Source organism: Chelonia mydas, chromosome 14 (assembly GCF_015237465.2).
Source record: "Chelonia mydas isolate rCheMyd1 chromosome 14, rCheMyd1.pri.v2, whole genome shotgun sequence".
NCBI classification, from domain to species: domain Eukaryota; kingdom Metazoa; phylum Chordata; order Testudines; family Cheloniidae; genus Chelonia; species Chelonia mydas.
The window spans coordinates 12,776,199-12,788,339 of record NC_051254.2 but is presented as its reverse complement, the minus strand read 5'-3'; the positions used below and the strand labels follow the sequence as shown (position 1 = coordinate 12,788,339).

At 43.3% G+C, this 12,141-nt stretch overlaps 1 long non-coding RNA gene across 1 annotated transcript in view; it reads right to left on the bottom strand.

The window, feature by feature from the left end:
* The window catches only part of LOC122462838, a 61,467-nt gene that overhangs the window by 45,489 nt on the left and 3,837 nt on the right, over positions 1–12,141 (bottom strand). The window lies entirely within an intron of this gene.

Below are 12,141 nucleotides of genomic sequence, written 5' to 3'. Positions count from 1 at the left end.
CCACTTTGACTCTTAAATCCTTTTCAGAGTCACTGCTTTCCAGGAAAGAGTTCCACATTCTGTAGGAATGCCCTGTGTTCCTTATTCCTAGAGGTGTGACTTCACACTTGACTGTATTAAAAACAAACACCACATTTTGTTTGAATGGGCCCAGCTTACAAAATGATACAGATCACTCTATATGACTGCCCTGTCATTATTTACCACTCTGCCAGTCTGTGCGTCATCCACAGATTTTATCAGCAGTGTTTTTTCAGATCATTAAAGAAAACATTGAATAGCATTCAGCCTAGTACAAATACTGCGGAACACCTCTAGAAATACCCTCTTACAATGATAATTCCCCATTGACCCTACTTTGAGATGTGTTAGCCATTTCTTTATCAAAGCACGTGTTTTGTATAGTGGTAATTTTTAATAAAAAAAAGGGGAAAGCTAAACAGAACATATCCAGTAAGAAAGCAAGCATTTGATTTCGGGGAAAGCATTTAGAACCAGAAGGTAAATGACAAGTACTCACTCCTGCTTATTTAAGTGGTGTCCAACAAAGGTTGACCTGGGACAGAGATGTCAGAGCTCCCTCTAAAGGGCATCTCTTGGAAATGTTAGTTAATCTGTGTCCACTACTTAGTTTAAGCTATTATTGATCAACTTCAGGTTTCAGAGTAGCAGCCGTGTTAGTCTGTATTCGCAAAAAGAAAAGGAGTACTAGTGGCACCTTAGAGACTAACCAATTTATTTGAGCATAAGCTTTCGTGAGCTACAGCTCACTTCATTGAATGCATCCGATGAAGTGAGCTGTAGCTCACGAAAGCTTATGCTCAAATAAATTGGTTAGTCTCTAAGGTGCCACTAGTACTCCCTTTCTTTCTGCGAATAGTAACTGTGCTTTAAGAAAGCAGCACTCTGCATTGGTAGCGAAGATGGAAGAGCACTAGTAGATTTTCTAGTCCGTATCAAGTTTCTGTTGGGACCTATATAATGCAACTTATTTCTTTTACTTTCTTTGTGCAGTGGAATAGTCCAGGGGTTCTCAACCTTCTTCTTTCTGTGGCTTCCCCAACATGCTATAAAAACTCCACCGCCCACCTGTGTCACAACTGATTTTCTGCATATAAAATCCAGGGCCAGTGTTAGGGGGTAGCAAGCTGGGCAATTGCCCAGGGCCCCATGCCACAGGAGCCCCTCAAAGCTATATTGATCAGGCTTCAGCCTCAGATGGCAGGGCTCAGGGCCCCAGGCTTCAACCTCATACAGTGGGGCTTTGGCTTTCTGCCCTGGGCCCTAGCGAGTCTAATACTGGCCTGGCTTGGCGGCCCCCCTGAGACCTGCTCACAGCCCCCCAGGGGGACCTGAACCCCTGGTTAAGAACCACTAGAATAGTCTATCCAATAGGTCATGCATGCTATGCTGGGTTTTATATTTTATTCCTTGGCACATAAGAACAAAAAGATGAAGTTGTCAAAAGGAGTTTTAAAAAGCTTAAATTTTGTTTTAGCAAATATGTTAGTAGTCCATTTTGACAGGGAGTTTTCAGATACATACTTTGTGAATTAAGGTAGATTGGGAGACCAAGGCAGGAACTATCTGTTTACTTTGTGTTGTACAAGACCTAGGACAATCCACTGAGCTAGAGTTCAGTACCTCTGGAAAAACTTCTCACTCTTTAGGTCATAACTTTAGGTGCCTACCTTTGAACAGTTTTGGCCTAATCATATCTCTGAAAGCAGGTTTTGCTGACCAGGAACAAAACAGGTATTCTAATATTTACGTACTGACTTTTGCCAAGTTACTGTCCAGATGTACTTTCAATTCCAGAAAATAAAAGGTCACCTCTGTACTTCAGCTGCTAATTTGAGAACTTTAGGTTTTTGCTTTTTATTGAAAGACTGTTGGTCTCAGCACTGTTTGTCCATAATACAGTGCTACCAGATGATGGCAACTCTCTAGAAGAGATAGTAAACTAGGCTAAAAATTAATTTAGGCCAAGATTTTTAAGAGTGACTAGTGATTTTGGGTGCCAGCTTGACATCTTAGAGGACCTGTTTTTTCCCAAATGGGCAAGATCTCAGCACCTTCTAAGAGTCAGATCCCCTTTAAGATGTTTTAATTTGGATACCCCAAAATCATTCATTACTTTTGAAAGGAATAGTTTTTAGCACATTCAGTCAGCTATGTTAATGCATATTTACCTCTTATAGAGTGATTAGGCTGGAATAACCTGCCCTATTTATGGCTATTCCCCTGATAAGTGAAGTAACACACCTCCTATCTCAGCAAATGCTCTTCATTAGCATTTTGGAGAAGAATAACTCCTCCATACGGCCTGTTAAGAAGCTTGACATGGCTCTAGTTGGACATGTGGTTGAGATTATGGAAGGTAGCATTGGCTATTCCGTATGGCTTGCCTGTCACTGAACCTCAGCACTTCACAATGAATAAATGTATAGGTCTCAGTATTTCTCCCTCTATAAGTCCCTTTGGGAAGGAACACTGCTTCACCACATTTCACAACAGGTATACATGATTGATTCCTAGAGCAGATGTAATCTGGGGAAGTCCTATCACCTGTAGGTGGTCAGACTAGATGATCACAAGGTCCCTTCTGGCCTTGGAGTCTGGGATTCCAGTTTCTAGTTTGAATGGCTTTATAAAAGTTCTCTATTCAGGTTTGTTGACTCTGCAGCCAGAATCATCTCACTATAGAACACATTCCAGGAAATGATTTTCTTTGTAGACAAATGTATCCTAAGCATTGTCAACTAGACACTACAGATGTTCTGAACCAACCCAAACTGGACAGCCTTCTATTGTTATCAGGTTCAGCGGCAGAAGAGTTAGATCAGTAGATTGGTATTCAGGATTCCTGTCTTTGCAACTGATTCACTGTTGCCTTGGGCAAGTTACTTCACCTTTCCTCTTCCTTGTATTGCCCATCTGGAAAATAATGGTGACTCTAATCTGCCTCCTATGGATGCTGTGAGAAGGTGTTCAGAGCTCTTTTTGTGAAAGTCACTATAGAAACAAAGTGTTAAAATAGGATATACATCATAGGCTCTGACTCTGTGGGTGCTCCGGGGCTGGAGCATCCACAGGGGAAAAAATGGGTGCTGAGTACTCACCAACAGCCCCCCCGCCCGATCAGCACCTCCCCCTCCCTCCCACCTGCTGCAATCTGCTGTTCCGCGGCGTGCAGGAGTGAGGGGAAGGAGGAGGTGCGCTTGGTGGAGGGGGTGGGGCAAGGGCAGGAAGAAGTGCCTGGTGCAGAGCCAGGGTCAAGCATCCCCCAGCACATAGGAAAGTTGGCGCCTCTGATATACGTTTAATAATACTTTCTCAGTACAGGAAACAGGCACTGCACAGTAGGTTGATAACATCCCTGTACTTGCTGTCACTCTCCTTACACACTGTGCATCTACTCGTCTACTTCATTTGGGTATCAGTACCTGCTTGATGCACGCTTACAAGTTACAACCTGCAATGCCTTATGTTCGTCAGCGCATGCAATGAGAGATTGGCGCAGGACATGCAGCGCCGTCCAGAACTCTGTCAGTTGCTGTTCTACAGCAAATTGTCTCCTAGTATCAAGACTGGTATTCTAACTAAAGAATACAGGAAAAAATCGTAGAGTAGATGAAAGCAGACTCATCTGCTGTGAAATGAGAAAGCCATCAGTTGTAAATAAATGTCATCAAACTGAAAAAAGCAGATAGATAAGAGTGATTAGAAAAAACAAGACCCCCTCCAAAAAAAAAAAAAAAGTTTTTAGGTTTAAAATTGCCATTGCTGTACTCATCCTCCTGTCTGGATGAAAGAGAAATCCCCACTTCCGAGATTGATGCCCATGCTACTCTGAATCAGCCAACAAATTGTATTCTTAGATCAAACCTTACCTCCCCTTTTCCCTCATGTGTCCCTGTGCTGAAGCTTGGTGAATTATGCCTGGTCCTGCAAACACTTAAAGCGCACACTTAACTTTAACCACAAAGAGTCCCACTGAAGTCAAGTGCTTAAACTTTAAGTGTGTCCTCAAGTGTTTTCAGGATTGAGGCTCAAAAGTCCAGACAGGTCTACTGACCTTGGGTCACTTTTGTGGGAGCGCATCTGCTGCCCTTCAGCACAAGGTTGAAAAGCTTCTATCTGCAATGTTGGTGATCTCAACTGGAAGCAACTATCCTGGGTTTCTAGTCAGATCTCCCACTCCCCCTCACCCAAAACCAACAGATTTCCCTGTTCAAATTTTGACTAATTTTCACTTGACTCCCTAGCATCTGTAACAGCAAAAGCCATTGTTTATAACATATACCTCTTCACTGTTTACCTTCTTTGCTTCCAATCCTTTGCTATTGGTATCTCTCAGTTTACAGGAAGTGCCTGCTTACAGGGAAAACCCATTATACATATTTATATGTTAGCAGACTGGGTGGACAACATTTTTATAGAATGGAATTTGTATCTATAAACAAGAGTGCAGACTTTGAGGCTTATTCCAGTCACGTAGTATCTTTTTTTAACAGAAGCTATAAAATCCAGGAAATAAATGTGGATTTATGGCCCATAAAAGGCTTAGTTAGAGCTATGACCTACTAGGTTATGTAACTTTATTTATTATTGGCCTTGGATGAAGTTCCTTTTCAAGTAACCCCACTAAGCCTATTTTATAGCATTCTTTTTATATAGGCTATGTTAAAAATGCAACAGCGTTAATCATTCAGTTATTTCAAAGACCTTGTTGTGGGAGGGAATATAGACTTGCTTTCCAAGAGGCAGTTACAGCCAGAGAGATTCAAAGCTTTGAGCTTCGGGGGGGGGAGGAGGGGGAATTGGATATGATGGAGGAAAATAAATCCTTCTCCACTCAGTTTATTGTAAATATAGACTTGTTAAAGTTAGAGATGGGATGAACTATTTATCTCAATATTCCTGCAAGCCTTCTTGAGACTCTGCGTAAGAGCGCTCCAGGGAATTAGCTTCCTTGATCAGATCCTTCCTAAGAAATTAGGAGAACTGATGGACACTACACATGCACATCTTGGTTTATATAGGGCAGATCAATCCAGCATTGCTCAGTTGCCTACTCATCTATTCTCTGTTGGTAGCACATCACCTCATCCCCTGGGACAATCAGTTGTGAGTGAAAGAGAATCATACCATAAGTGTTTCTAGTTGCATGTGAATGCTCTGAAAGTGTAATTGTCCCATCCATTTCAGGGCAGTCCCACAGAATCTGGGACTGGAGGCAACCCTGTCCTAACCACATACAGGAGAGGGGTAGACTGGTCCTTAATTCATTGCTTTAATCCTGCTTTGGATAGGATTTTTCAAAGAAGCTTAGGGGAGCTAGGGAGACTTGAACACCAAACTTTAGATTAGATCAAGATAAATTTGATACACAAGGCAGAGTGCCATCATGATGGATATATGATCAGTAGGTGAGGGATCTGCACCTTTGTGTCCTGTGAGCCAGATATAGCACAAAGGCCTGAAGTAGAGAACTTGAGAAAGTTAGTGGTGCAGAAAGCTTAAAGTGATCCTCCTGAAGGAAGGAGGACAACTAATTCCTTTAGCAGAAAGAAAGACAGCAATTTCTACAACCTCCCTCTGGGGTGGTGCATTTTGAATGAAAGTGCCCAACAACAGACTGTCCTAGACTTTGCAGTTTTGTCTTTGACCATGAAACATGGAGACCAATCTTAGCTGACTCCACCTCCATATGCTGGAGTGCCTCACGAAACCTGTCGGGGCTCTGTACTAAAAGAACAACACCATCAGCATAGTCAAGGTCTGTGAGCGAGAGATATCGGTCTCAGTGCCTACAGACCTGACGGAACGCTGCATACTGGGTCAGACCAATGATCCATTTAGCCCAGTATCCTGTCTTCCAACAGAAGCTAGTGCTAGCTGCTTCAGAGGGAATGAACAGAACAGGGCAAATGATCCATCCCCTGTTGTCCTCTCCCAGCTCTGGCAGTCAGAGGTTTAGTAACACCTGGAGCAGGGGGTTGCATCCCTGACCATCTTAGCTAGCAGCCATTGATGAACCCGTCCTTCATGAACTTCCGATTCTTTTTTTTGAACCCAGTTATACTTTTGCCTTCACAACATCCCCTGGCAATATGTTCCACAGGGTGACTTATGTTTGTTTTAAACCTGCTCCTATTAATTTCCATCAGGTGACCTCTGGTTCTTGTGTTATGTGAAGGGGTAAACAACAACAACATTTCCTTATTCACTGTTTCCACACCATTCATGATTTCATAGACTATCCTCTTCCCCCTTTGTCGTCTCTTTTCTAAGCAAAAGAATTCCAGTCTTTTTGATCTCTCCTTTGTAGCTCTTAAGTAACATTCTGAAATCCTGTGCTACATGGCTCTAAGGTGATAGCCATACTTGCCAAAGAATGGAACACAAGGTGTAAAGTCAACACTATATATTTTAAAAAACAAAACAAAAAAACCCTTTCAGCTTTGAGCCTCATTGTCACTCCCTTCCCCTATCTATGGGTAATACTTGCCTACCTTTGTAAAGTGCTTTGAAGTCCTCTAGAAGGCTCTATACAACTGCAAAGCATTAGTTAGAGGTATATGACTATTGCAAAGAACAAAACAACCCCCCCCCAAAAAAAAAATCCACCACCAAAAACCCCACCAATCCATGAATATGGAAATAGCAAATATTGTGGGTGAAAGACATATCTGTGTAGGACTGGTGCCTGCTTAGTACCACTTGGTCCCATAGCAGGACTTGAGCTGGTTTTTGGCATGTAATGAAGATTGCAGAATTTTTGCAGAAAGTAGATATTGAATGGGTACCCGTAAGCATTTGCACTGAAGCCTTGATTCTAATACATACACTCATCCAGCTGGGGAACAGAAGAAATAAGACATGTGAGCTCTGTACCTCAGACAAAATAGCTCAGACTTCGAATAATCAGAAACTGCTTCTTGAATGAGCAGCTGACCAAGATCTATTTACACAAAATTACGTGGCAAATAACTTCAAGCCAATGAATTTGAGAAAGTTGCCATCTTCTCAGATGATTCATGGCTGGGGGAAAAAGTTAAAATTCATTGGAGAGATAATTTGTTAACCAACTTTATTTATTTGGATTTAAAAGTACAGCAAAGAGATGCCTCTCTCATGTGCATGTGGCACCCCTGAGAGTTATTTTAAAAATACAATCACTATAAAGAGAAAGGAACCTGCAGCAACCACAAAGTCTCACAATCAAAATAAATACCTCTCCTCCCTAAGCACTGGGGCATCTCCCGTAGAAAGGCAAACCCATAGAAAGGCAGGGCAGTGCCCTGAAGGTAAATAAACTTAGCATTCATAGAGGCAGAAATTATGGAATAGCTGAAAAGCTTAGGCTGAAGAACAGCACCTTTAAAAAAACCCAAAATGGTTGATTTATGCACAGTGTGTGTAGTAATTATTTTGATTAGCTTTTTATCTCTGAATTTTCCTTTTTGAGCTCAGCCTGACTGTAGACCTATAATTTAGGACACCTACATACCAGCCTAAAGCAACGTTCTGTGCAAGCAGTGAAAAGTTCGTTCCTGCTTCTCATCTGAAAGCCCAGCCACTTTGGCACAGAGACCAAGCAAGTCTGTTTTAATCATGAGTAGCTGCTTGGAAGTGAAATACTGTTACATCAGCAATATAAGCTAAGCAATACCATTGGACTTCTTCTCAGGGCTGGAGATATTTTTTTATGAGCTATTCAGATTTAATTCCCTTTTTCCTTTATCTCATTTGAGATCACACCTTGCAGTGCTTAAAAAAAAGTCACAAAACTAGAACGCTTTCTACATGCAAGTGTCACTGTGAGGCTGAAATATTACTCCCAGCTCAGGCTGAGGCTTATTAAAATCTCTTCCTTCCCCATAAATTTCTTCCTTGCTGCCTGTTTCAACATTTTAAAATCCTTTGTGTCATTTTTGAGCTGGATAACTAGCAAGGACATGCCCTGATCTCCTCTTTAAAGGAAATACTGCAAAGGCAGCCATGACAAGTTGTTTCTGGATTCTTTTATTGGCTAGAGCTGCGTGAACTCAGTATTTGCTGCTTATGGGTTTAGGCCCTTCACGCTAAGACTTTAGAGTTGGAGACTTTGGAAGTTTGCAGAGGTGTAGCTACACCCATGTGTTTGTACTGGTGCAAATGCCTAATGTAAACCTATTGCAGCAGAGTGTCTTAGCCCTGTAAATTACCAGGTAACTTAGTAGTGCAAGGTAATGCAAAGTGGACAGGACTCAGTGTGGACAGGACCTTTCTGGGGGTGAGAGAGTCAGGTGAGAACATGTGCCAGCTAGGTAGGGTGAAGGCACACGGTCACCCTCGTGCAATGTTGTAGCAATTTGTGCACTTCCACAGCTGTGTTTGATCAGTCCCAATCTGGAATTGGGACCCCATTGTGCTAGGCACTATACACAGAAAATGAAAGGACAGTCCTTGGCCCAGGAGATCACGATCTGGGTAACATTTACTTCTGCTTAAAACTGCGGAAAACTCTACTGGTGCAAATCATGGCTTTCCTTGCCTATAGTTGAGGGCTGTTCTGGTGTAGGTACATTGAAGTCTGGTCATTGGTTACTGAACAAATTCCTAAAAAAGATGAGGCCTTTGTCTGGGACCTGAGCAGTGTTGAAAAGCTGCTAGAAAGTGGTTTCTGTGGCCTGGTTACAACTCCCCACCACCGCCAATGGATGTAGTCTTGTTAATGAAAGTGAAGCATTCTGCTAAGAATATTCTCGTGAGCACTTTGTGGACTCTTCACTACATAAAAGTCATCTGTCTCAGCAACAAAATGGGTGAGCGTATTACAAAGCAACAGGGCTGACTGGCTGTGCCTCCCTTCCATATCTGCATAACAGCAGGTGTCTAGCTTCCTCCTGAAAAAAGTTACAGTTTCTTTGAAGGAGTTCAATATGGGACTTCCGTTACCAGGCATTTGAACCAAAACTCATATGGATAGCAGATGAAATGGCAGACTCTTTATTCCCAGCCAGCACACTGCAGAGGTTAAACCATGACTTTAGCCAAAGTCAACGTATGTTTCTGGCTTTGTTACAGATCAAAGTTGCCATGGTGAACTGACCTTTTAAGCACCTTGAAAAGTTCAGAGATTTGGCTGAGAAGCAGCTAGCCTTCAATGCTGCTTGCAAAAGCCAGTCATCTGACTTGTTATTCTAGCAGAGAGCAGGGCACTTTGACAGAGTGTATTCACCCTGGAGGTAGCAAAACTATTTCCCTGCCCCCATTCCCAACTACAGAGTTTTTACCCTCTGCCCTAGTGTTTTATAGCAAAGTTATTGCTGGTGGTCAGTGCAGGAGGCAAAGCTCATTGTTCTGATATCAACCGCAGAGGCTACTAACTCAGTCTGATTCGAGCGTAATACAGCAACAGAAGAAGTGGAGTTGCAGCCATTTTATTTTTTTTATGGGGTTATGATTAACTTCAATCCGAATGCAAATCGTCCCTAATCCCCTTCATCCCCTACTGAGCTGTGTTTGTGTTAGGAAACAAAGAACAAAACCCCTTATGTTGTCTTTGAGGCATAACACATGGAGGCAACATGTCTAAAATTAGCTGCTTACTTACCACTTAGACACCCACTTGTGTAATATTGCTGACCGCACAGCGGACACTTGGCTTTTTTCCTTAAAATCAGGAGGGTGGGGCCCACACAACAACATTAACTTTTGGGGATCCAGACTTATCCAGAGTCCAGTGGTGGCCAGATATGGGGTTTGGGCGAGACCCATCTGTATTATTTACATGAACAAAGGTTTATTTTTTCCCCTCTTGATCAAAATCCTTTAGCAGTGTTACACTATATACTCATGAGCGGTGGCTTGTAGACCAGGCATCAGATGTATTTAGAAGATACTGAGGGAATCCCGTATGGGGGAGCAATTGCCCCCCTCTTTTCCAGATGGCTCCTGCCATCTTCATCCCTTCCATCACCTTCCTCCTGAGGGTAAACTCTGTTGCTGCCACTCCCAGTCCTAGCACGTAACATGCGGAGGGGCATCCAGGGCAAAAAGACACCATGTGACTGCACTGTGTGCACAGGCCTAGGACTAATTCTCCTTTCTGGCAGCAGCAAAACTGTGCAAAAGAGAAGTCCTAGGTAATTGTAATTCCCATACTTGGAGCAGTTGGGCTGCAGCCCCACTGGCTCACTCTGAGAGTCACGCTATTTTGCCCAGAAATCTAATAACCAAGATGTAAAAGGGATGGATGAGATGGGTCAGGGGACTAGTACTGGGTTATAGTCTGTCTCCAGATGAAATCCTGCCCAAGTCAATACATGATCCATGGCTACTACTGTCTGATGACTGGTGGTCTATGTGATTTTGGGAGATCTCAACCTAGTTCCACCACTACATTTGACAGTAACTGCCAGCTCTGTTGGCAAACTGAGAGGCCAAGAATGTGACATGGCGTGTAGGAGCTTGGTCTCCAGGGCCATCAGTTCGGAGTTCTGTGTCCCCCCACCCTTACCTGAAGGGACAGACCTTTGGTTGCATTGGTGGGCTCTGCCCACCAATCCTAGTTATCAGCTAGGCTGACACCTCCCTAGGGTGACCAGATGTCCCGATTTTATAGGGACAGTCCTGATTTTTGGGTCTTTTTCTTATATAGGCTCCTATTACCCCCTACCCCCGACCCATTTTTCACATTTGCGGTCTGGTCACCCGACCTCTGCACAGTATTAATGCACTTTGATACTCACCACTTACTGATGGAGCTGGTAGAATCTGATGCTTTAGAAGTTTGCAGGGAAAATTACCCAATAAATGTGCATTTGGTTCTTTTGTAAAGTGGTGCTGGACTCTTCATTTTTGGCCAGTGCCGTTCTTGCCCTCAGAAACAGAGCTGAAATCACCAGCAAATAGCCCCCTGCTTGCCACTTTGCAAATCAGCAAATAGTTCGGAGAGATGACATGTGCGAAGTTCACAAAAATAGGGGCCGGTAGGACAGAATAAGTGGGAGGAGTTGGAATTCTATGGGCCTGGTTCTCCTTGCATAAGTTTTACATTGGGGTAACCCCACTGACTGCTACTGGGCTACTCCCGATTTGTATCTAAATGACAGGATGATCTAGCCCTGGACCTCTACCGCAAAACCATATTGTAGCGTAGACTATTTTCAGTGTCTCCACCTAGATCAGAAGTTCAATTTTAAATTCTTAGCTTCACCATTCATTATTATGTTTCCACCAACATGCATAGTATAGTCATACTATGGTTGTGTTTCTTATTGCTCGAATTATTTGCATAGTGGCAGAACTGGGCAAGGTGTTCAAACTGCAAGTGACAGGTCACTGTCCCAAGGAACTTTAATTTAAACTAAGCGTTTACAACCTAAATCCTGAAAGTCTCCTGATTGAATGGAATCCTTAATGGGGAGTTAGTTGTGGTCCCTTTTCATGAGCCTAGAGCAGAAGTTCACCCAGCCACTGTTCACAGTACCCGTCTGCACTTTCACAGCCAGAGGTTTGTGCTGATTTTGTGTGCCGCACAATTGCGTAGTAGTTCACCAGCTTTACAGCACTGATGGCAGCTACACCGTCCTGACAGAAGAGTAGACGTACAGCCACTGACACAAGAATTTAAAACAAAACAAAAACAACCACCCCATGAACTGTGGATTTGTGCTACAGCTGAAATGAAATCTCTTTAAAACCAAAACCTTTCTTCATGAAGCAGGGGTGCGGCGAGCCATTGAACCAGACTGTAAACCCCGTATATGATGGAAACCACTTCCAACCAGGGGATGCAGCAGCACCTCCTCACCCCTAGTCCCAGCACCTGTGTCATGAAGGATACCATAGTGTGTGTGTGTGTGTCTGTGTGCTTGCTTGCTCTCTCTCTCACACACACACCCCCCCCATCATGCTGACCAATATTGTCTCATTGTTCACTTGTACTCCGCCGTCCGTTTACATCCCTCTGTTGTCTCTTACTTAGATTGTAAGCCCCTTGGGGCAGGGACCATCTAGTTGGTCTGTTTGTACAGCACCTAGCACAATGGGGGCATAGGCCACGACTTTAGGACTCTGAGGCCGTATGAACTTACAGGTTTCCGGTCAAAGTTCTCTGGTGCCTAGAACTGTAGCATTCCCCTTTTA